The sequence below is a fragment of the Pinus tabuliformis genome, chromosome 1_2, assembly GCF_031772625.1.
Source record: "Pinus tabuliformis cultivar Carrire ecotype Pingquan chromosome 1_2, CPIR1, whole genome shotgun sequence".
In the NCBI taxonomy this organism is placed as follows: Eukaryota; Viridiplantae; Streptophyta; class Pinopsida; order Pinales; family Pinaceae; genus Pinus; species Pinus tabuliformis.
In genome coordinates this window covers 1,035,910,233-1,035,920,260 of record NC_142298.1, presented here as the reverse complement: position 1 = coordinate 1,035,920,260, position 10,028 = coordinate 1,035,910,233, and positions in this window count along the sequence as shown.

Below are 10,028 nucleotides of genomic sequence, written 5' to 3'. Positions count from 1 at the left end.
AAGGTGGGGAGGGATGTTAGGATGCAGGGGAAAGTGGAATTTCAGAGATTGAGTGAGGGGAAGGGGTCCAAAAGGGAAAAACACAGGCCTAGCCTGGAAAATTGCCAAGTTGTAGCAAGAAACTAGGGTTTGTGCGAAAATGAGGAATTTGGGGGATTTTAGTGATGGGAAGTGTTTAATAAGGTACATTATGGATAGGGGAAGGTATATGAACATCAGGATACAAGTTTTACTAATGATTTGACCATCCAAGAGAAATTACCTCCAAAACCCTAGGAGAGGGAAATGAACCTTACCTAGGCACAACTGAAACATGAACAAGATGTAAAATGACCCATTGGAACCTGACATGATGATGAAAACCCTTTGAATGATGGTACACTCAACTGAATGGTGACATGGACCGACATTTGGACAACTTTGAAAAGAGTGAAAACAAACCCTAGACCTAATACCTAGTGACCAAATTTTGCTTGAAAACTCACTGAAATGACAAAATTTGACCTTGACACCTTAAAATCACTTTGTAAGAGCATGTTTGATCACTGGAGGAAGGTTGCAAAGACTGACACTAATAGGAGGAACAAAATATATTTATTCAACCTAATATCTTCAATTTATTTTAAATTTGAGTGTAATTGATTAATAGTTTCCACATTATCATCATTATTATTAACAAATATAACCAACCTTTTCTTGATTTCCTCTTTTGCAAAATTAGTGAAACTATCAAACTCATTGGCTTAGGTTATTTTGATGACGCTCAACTCTTTCTCTAGCTAGTCCTTGAGAGAACATAAAATCTTTCATCAATTGTGGCCCTTCAAGTTCTTGAACAACCTTTATTTCTTTGAGGAAATGATTATTTTTGTAATGAATAATATTTGCACAATCTGCTAGACATCGTTTAACATTTGAATTCTTACAAACCATCCTACTCATATATGATTTATTTATTTCCCCAATGGAAGTCCCTACTTTTCTAATGAATGTATTTAAATAATTTTCTACAAAATACCCATCATTGTCAAAGGTTTTTCTATAATAATCGGTAAAATAAGAAATTATCTAAGGGAGATTTCTTAAATAAAAGAAAATATTTCATGCTTCAGAAATGATATTTAGTTATTTTGATTGCATCATTATATTATTCGCCATCCATGTTGATGCTTTCTGAATGGAAAAAGTGGAGGAATCAGCTCACACGACCATTTTTATCGGTGAGACACAATTTGGAAAATTGGGGTCTGAAACCTTCTCAGAGGATTTTGAGGCATCAAACGACATCTTTTGTGGATAAAACTTTGTTGCTTTAGTACACACCATTTGTTCGTCTTATGCACACAAAGACCTTTCCAATGACAGAGTCTATATGCAAAAGGTATGCCACTCAGAAGATGAATTTCATGTTTTCACCACCATAATTTGAGAGGATGCCATGTCAGCCCCCATTACTCAAGGAAAAGGGGCTAGCCACATGATCATGATGAGTAAGGCTCTAGAAGATTCCATATTGTAACTTTTGTTAAGAGTGTAGGGAGTCAAACCTAACCATTGGTAGGCTATCAAGTTGTGTTGTAACTAGACCATTAGGAGGAAAAAGGGTTCCATTCTTTCAAGAGCATTTTGTTCAATAGATGAGAAGAGTAGCTGAGAGGGATCGGGAGAGAGAACATAGAGAGGATTTATGCACTATAGTAGCCCATGGGCCATAAGCCTTTCTTATTTATACTTTCAACCATTTTTTTCAGAAAAAGAGAGCAAAGAGGTCTCACCTTCTAACTGGGTTTTCTCCTCAAAGGGTTTCCCAGGTTATATCTTGTGTCAAATCATGATTTGTGAGTTTTTATTTCCTTGTTATCCATTTTATACATAATTATAATTTGCATGCATACACAATAAAAAATAATTTACAGATTTAGAAATATAAAAAGAAATAAAGTGTAATAGTGTAGATTTTGGATTTTTAAGTATAATTATCAGATTTGTTGTGACAAACTATCTAGTGGAATATCCACGACAGTTTACAGATCACTTAGCCACTTATTGATGTTTCCTATGACAAGTTCTTATTTCACTAATTAGATTTGTTTCCTTCTTTATCCTTTTGGTTGTGTCGAGTGTATTAGGTGGTGCCTTATATGGAGCTATAATAGCCAAAGTGGGCATGAATAAAGTTCTAGGGCTTAGGGTTCCTCAAGATCACTTATTTTTCATATTTAATTTTATGTTTTCAATCTCTTGCTCCATGATAGAATGGGAAAAAGCATCCCCCATAGTCATATGTACTTTAAAACTCTAGTACTTCCTATTCCTAATACACCTACTTCATACCTCCATTTCCTTTTAACCTTTTTATTTTTAAAATGAACCTTTTCAATTTGTAATTTTCTTTCCACCTTACTATAATGGGCATTGTTCATAATCTGTGGTTGTTCTTCAAATATTTTTGGAATTTTAGTAGCTAACTCCTCTGCCATCTTTTGACTTTCTACTATCATAGTGTGACCCAATCAAGCACCGTGGTGCTATCTACCTCCATATATATGAGGCCTTCCAATTGTCATGGTCCTTTCTTACTAGAGCTTCTCTTACTTTTGACAATGCAATAGCATGAGACCTTTTCTAAATTGATATGCAAGGGTGGTTCTTCGCCATCATCTCTTCTAGAACGTTGATCATTCCTCTCTCCTCTAGCTATGCTTATTTCTTGTTTTTTATTTTTTACGTGCAGAGGAGAAACTCCTACATGTTGGTGGGGATGATGAAGATTGCACATTAATGGGATTATTGCCTCTTTGTCTGATCTTGCTTTGTTGTTGTGAATTTGTACTAACTTGTGTAATTAGGTCATCATTTTGTATAATTTCTTCTTTCTCCTTTCCTTTTGGTGTTTCCATTTGTTGTTGTCCATTTCCTCTACAATCCTAGTAAACAAGTTCCCATACCTCACTGGAAACAAGTGTTTAGAGAATAACCCTTCAGGGGCAAAGCCCTTGATAGGATCATCTTCCTTCAAATTAAATGGTTTAATTTTATAGATATTTGGGCTAAATGTGAAAAAAACTTACAACAACGCCCACTAGCTTGAAGGGTAGTGAGATAAACTATCTTTTCTTTTTCCTATTAAACAAAATTGACCAAGAACATTATTGTTTACATACTTCTGCGGAAAAGTATCTATCACAAATAACCATCAGAAACAATAAGGGGCTTCCTTGATATCCACAAGAAATGAAAAACTAGAGATATTCCCAAATTATAATTTCACAAGAAATTACAAATTTCCAATCATAATCATCCTATTAAATAAGTGCAATTCACAATCTATGATTGTTTTCATTGATGTGCATGGAATTTCATTCTTATTGCAATAAACATAGTGAAGATCAGACCTCCCACCTTGATTGTGTCTACCCCCTTCTTTTGAGGTCTTCTTCCCAAAGAGATTTCCCATATTTTGCAATTTTCTCCACCAAAGAGTCAAGATTGAGGGACTTCAATTGCCCACTAGTTTGAAGTGAATCAACATACTAATAATATATGGGGTAGAGGATCTTGATGAAGCCCATAAGGGAAATGCCTATGTTCACACCAACATCATGCATGATGGCTTTAATTTTGGACGCTAAAGCCATGGGATCCTTCATTCAGTGTTGGAGAGCTTCCTCAACAATTCAATTAGCTCCAATACTTAATGTGAATAATATATATATGTCCATTTCTTCAAAGCACTCTAAGAATCTTTGATACTTTTAACATGATGACTCACCTTTTTACTTACAGAATTAGTGATTAAGACATAACATTTCTTATATTTATTCATCCATATAGAAAGCCTTCACAAATATCATCCCAAAAATTGTTAAAGACTAGAGGATGTTCAATCTCTTCACCATTGGGATAGCTCTCTTTTCCACTTAACACCACACCAACAATAAAAACAAGAAAATGCCTATTCACTAGCACCACTAACCTTTTTCACCAATGCCACTAACTACATCTTCAATACAATTTCCTTCCATCTCCTACACACTAAAACCCCAACAAGTCTTAAGTGAGGTGGAGAGCCCCAACAAACCCTAGGTCAAGTGGAAAGCCTAGTCAACGTACCAGAGGATGACATAAAGTAGAGTCCCAGCAAGCCCTTGGCAAGGTGGAGTCCCGAGGATGTGGTCCAAAAGTTAGGTGGGGAGGTTTGGTCCCCACATGCCTTGTGGTCCAATCATGAGCAAGACTTATATGCGTGCGAGTTGCTTAAGGCTTGGAGTCCCGAGGATGTGGTCCAAAGGTTAGGTGGGGAGGTTTGGTCCCCACATGCCTTGTGGTCCAATCATGAGCAAGACTATATATGCGTGAGTTGCTATAGGCTTGGTTTCTTCCCATGAAAAAAAAAATCCCTCATCGAGATGGAGAGTCTATTCAATGTGCTAGAGGATGATAGAGGATGACATAGATTAGAGCTGATTCAACATGCTAGAGGATGATAGAGGATGACATAGCTTAGAGCAGAGTGTTGACAAATAAATAATGCTAATTCAATGAATTTTAAAATGAAGAAGAAGCACAGTTTCCCAAATGTCAATATGTGAGGAAAATATTAGACATGCAGCAACAACTCTTAGGGTGAGCCAAGATTTCCTTCGGAAAAAACACACTAGCTGGATTAATGATTGGCAATGTCCTCTTCACCAATAAAATGCTTTTCCTAGCCATGGTCCATCCTACCTTGCTTTCTCATGCACCACTTCCATGGGTTCTATAATGGAAATGGCTTACAGGAGGATCACCTGGTTGCAATAATGCTTCAAAGACATTTAAGCACAAGTTTTTTTTTTTTAAGTTTGATCATCTCATGATTTACACACTACTTTATAACATGGAGAATCTAACAAGAAAAAATTATCATTATTAATAATTTCACTAAATTCTTCAAAATATCATTAATGCTTCAAATTCTCTGTATTACCATTCTTTCCTCTTTCATAGACTACGTCCGTCTCTATATTATATTCTTTCCCTCTTTCATAGACTATGTCTGCTAAGATTTTAGAAAATTTTCACCACCAGAGGAAAATATTGAAACTGGAAAGCTGTTTCCCTGTGTAGAGCAAAGTCGTGCAGATAAACTGCAACAATTTTTTTTTAATGAACTAAATTATATATGAGAAAGATTTTATACTAAGCTTTTCTATGGAAATTGCAAATTGGTCCACCACTGCTCTAATCGAGCATAATTATATATGTGAAAGCTTTTATAGTAAGCTATGTTGCGGGATTTGAAAAATCGGTCCATTATTGCTCTAATTAATTTGATTTCGCTTCACAATTTTGGTGAAGTCTGAGTTTATTGGGCGCCCTTTTCTTATCGAAAGTTCTCACTTTTATCCATGGCGGTTAAACTGTAAAATAAGGATCCACTACCAATCTCTAGATCTACCTAACTCTGGATCTATCATGCGTCAAGAGGGATCAAATCCCTTGAGGTGCAAACTTTTTTTTTGAAGTGAAGAATTGGAGGAAAGGTTTGCACCTCCAGGGATTCGATCCCTCTCGGCGCATGATAGATCCGGAGTTAGATGGATCTATGCTGGTTCCAGCTAAGGGCAACAATGTCATATTTTTAGATTATCATTATTATGTATATGTTTGAGATAAACATCATACTTTGAAATTTACATTATGTTTTCTTTGCCTGACATGACCATATAATTTTGTTCTTTAATTTAGTCTATGTTGCTTGTCTTGAATGGTTTGTACATCTGTGTTTGCATGTTTTGAGTGGTTTGCGTGTGTTTGTGTTTGGACATTATGTTTATGTGTTTGGATTTAGATGGTAATGTTTGTGAATGCTATAGTTTTTATGTTATATTTCTCTATATGTATGTAATTGTCTATTAATAATTAGTTGGTTATGAAGAAGGAAGACAACCTTGTCAATAACTTGCAGGAGGAATGATACTACACATTTATTTCATTTAATTTTAGGTATCATAGTTTTTGACAACTAATTATTTCTTAATAATGTCCATCCAGGTATTACTACATATATCTTGAAGAGTAGTTTTAATTTTAAATTTGCTTAGTTACCTCAATTTGTTGAGATGATATATATTGTTAATAAGTTAATTGTGAAAAATGATAAAATAAAAAATTTGAATGCAAAGTGACAATGTAATAGTGTTGAATGGACAGAAATGTGAATAATAAGAATGTAGCTAATTAAAAATAGTTTTCATTGTGCTCAATCTCAAATTATTTTCTTCTACTATTCTTATTGACAGCTTTGTGATCCGGATTTAAACAGGAACGCAACAAATTACAGATATAACCATAAATACAAATATGCAGTGGAAATAATACTTCATTTCATTAATGTAAAATACTGAAATATGCTTACAAACAGAAATGGAAATAAACCAGCTAGGGCGATGGTAGCTTATCTCTGAGAAGAGATGTGGCGGCTACATGCCTCTGAACTGTATTACAATGAGGCTTGAAGGCCTATTTATTGTCGAGAAACAATGGAAAACCCTAAACATCCAAAAACCTAACCCTAAGAAATGAAACACCAAACTGTCGGCCCCATTTGGGTAAATTGGTACATCAACTTCTCGGGGTCATAACTTTGGCATACGATCTTTGTTTGACGCACTCAATACCTCGTTAAAAAGATCTATCTGAGGACTTAACTTTGGGAAGAGCAACAGAGCAACATTGGTCCATGAACCCAAGTTGCTCCCATTTTTTCCAAAAAATGTCATTTAGGGCCTCAAAACTGCTCCGGAAGTTCAGGACCCAAAAAACTGCTAAAAATAGTAAATTGTGCTACAATTAAGGAAACTGAAAAAACTGAAAGAGACAGTTGTGGGGGTCCAAGTGGGATAGGTGGGTGGCCACCAACATCCACCTGGATCATTCCTCCCCCCTTAGGAAGAAATGGTCCCCATTGCATTGAGTTCCTCCATGAGATGAGGAAACTTCTGCTAAACTTGGTCCTTGGTGAGTTGTTCTGCAACCTCTGATGTGTCTAGCAATGGTGGGAAGCATGGTCGAGGGTTGTCCACATTAAACACTTGGTGCAAGTGAAGAAATGGAGGAATGTTGTGCTCCAAAGCATTGTTTCCCATAGCCTTGGTAATGGTGTAAGGACTATGTCAGAGTGGTTTGAGCTTCTGATGGGTTCTTGTAAGGTGTTCTTTTTGCATGTGCAACCAGACTTTGTCACCCACCTGAAACTTGTGTGGTACCCGATGTTGATCATGTCATTGCTTTTACTCGGCATTTTCCACAATGGAGTGGCGATAGATCGGCCCGTTGGGTAGAGGTGCTCCGGAAGTCTGATCAGATGAATGCTTGACCTGGCAGTGCAATGGTACCCCTGTGGGTGAGGAGAAGATGTTCCTGTATTCTTTCATGACTGTATCCCTCTGTTATTGTTGTTGCGTGGAGGAACCCTTCGTGAGGGTCATGGATGTGGCGAACCAGACATAAAATGAATTTCTTAGTCTAGGAGATGAGCTTGATGCATTTCTTAGCCGTGATAAAAGAGGTGGCGGTAAGTGGGGCTATCTCTGGTATCCTGTATAATTAATTACCCAAAGAAATAATAACAGTGCGAGGCCTTAACTCATACACAGCATGTTGCCTCCATAAGTATGGTTGGCCTAATAGTACATCACAAACATCAAGAGGTGCAACATCACACAATACCTCATCTGTGAAAGGCTTGATGTTGTAGGGAAGGCGGCATTGTTGGCAGACTCGGAGATCTTGTCCTTGGTGAAGCCACCCGCTATTGTATGGTTGTGGGTGTGGTGTAGTTAGTAGGCCCAATCACTTCACAACCTCTGCTGAAATGAGGTTCTTTTGGCTCCCACTATCGACAATGAATTGTAGTGGCAAACTCTTCACCCACATCTGTGAGTGGAAAAGACGCTCCCCCTCCTCTGGATCTTCGGGCTCATTCTTTTGAATCTTGGTGGTGGCAACAGTGGCGTTGGGCTCTGCGTCAATGATATGCTTCCCTTTGTCATTCCCCTTGTCGGGTTCTGACTCAGGGTCGGAACATGCATCTGATTCTGAAGCCTTCAACTCAGCCACCAATGACTATTTGGTCTGACACTCACTTGTGTTATGAGTGGGGCTCTTATGGAACTCACACCACTTTCTTGTGTCCTTCTTCGACTTCGTGGTGTTGTTCTTTTATTGTGGCTTCGATAGGTTATCTTGGGTTGCCCCATATTGGCTTTGTCCTTGGTTCTGCGATTTGGGGAAGCCTTTCCCTTGCTTTAGATTCGCAAATCCAAAGTCTCGCTTCTTCTGTTTGAACTTTTGCTCGATTTTAACAACGTATTAGTACGTTGTGCCGAGCGAGGAGATGTTCAGGAACTCCATCTCATCCTGGATGTACCTATGTAGGCAACCGTGTATTTGAGTACCAAATGCAGCTCAGAATCCTTGATACCCAACATTTTGCAAAGGGTATGAAAAATATTGGTGAACTCTGGCACGTCTTAGTCCCTTCCCTGCCACAGCGTGGTCCACTTTATGTATTTGTCCTCATAGCTCTTGATAGGGTAGTATTGTTCCTTGATGGCATCCCGGAATGAATTCCAAGTGGGTGTGGCTGAAAATAGTGAGCCCGTACTCTCATCCTTCTGCTCACAGTAGGTTTCCCACCAGCCCTTGACGTGGGGGGCTGCTTTGAGAAGAGCGAAAATAATCTTTTCCTGACCAGAAAAATCATGAACAGAAAAATACTCTTCTAGCAGATTCAACCATTTATCTACGACATCTGTGTCTATCTGACCCTCAAATATGGGGATTTCAAAATTAACTTGTACCTTAAAGGGTGTGGTGTTTCCAAAGTAGCTGCGTCGCCCCTAGGTAGCAGCTGAAGGATCTAGGCAAAGTTGTCCATCATCATGTTCCTTTGTCGCTCGAGGGCCTCTTCGAGCAAGATTTTGATAGAATCCCCTGCCCCCTCGTCTTTCTTTCATCCGCCATGGGACGCTGTCGGGATTTGCGAGGCTAGTCTTGCAAAGGTTCGACCAGTTCAAGCCCTAACTCCTTATATCCCGACCTCGTTGGGGACATGCAAAGAAAAACAGAGAAATAACAGACCCCTCTGATGCCACTGATCCGGATTTAAACAGGAATGCAACAAATTATAGATATAACCATAAATACAAAGATGCAATGGAAATAATACTTCATTTCATTAATGTAAAACATTGAATATGCTTACAAATGGAAATGGAAATAAACCAGCTAGGGCGATGGTAGCTTATCTCTGAGAAGAGATGTGGCGGATACATGCCTCTAAAATGTATTACAATGAAGCTCGAAGGCCTGTTTATTGTTGAGAAACAATGGAAAACCCTAAACATCCAAAAACCTAACCCTAGGAGATGAAACACCAAATTGTAGGCCCTGTTTGAGTAAATTGGTACATCAACTTCCATGGGTCGTAACTTTGGCATACGATCTCTGTTTGACGCGTTCAATACCTCGTTAGAAATATCTATTCGAGGACTACAACTTTGGGAAAAGCAACATTGGTCCATGGACTTATGTTGCTCTCAGTTTTCCCAAAAAAATGTCGTTTAAGGCCTCAAAATGGCTCCAGAAGTTCATGACCTGAAAAACTGTTAAAAATAGTAAATTGTGCTACAATTAAGGAAACTGAAAAATTGAAAGAGACAGTTGTGGGGGTCCAAGTGGGATAGGTGGGTGGCCACCAACATCCACCTGGATCACTCTGTTAGTTTTGCCACAATTTCATATCTATTATATGAAAAGTGCAGTTGAAATTGTAAACCATTCAAATCTTTAACTCGAGCTATTGTAGTAAACATCTTACATTTTTTCTCTTGCTCTCCAATATTAATAGGTTTAATTACTATAACACAAAAATAAATGCACATTGTCAATAATTTTTTTGTGCTTACACTAAAATCAATCAAACTGTTAATCCAAACACTTTAATATTATTGTACCATCATAAATCTAGTTACATCAAATGA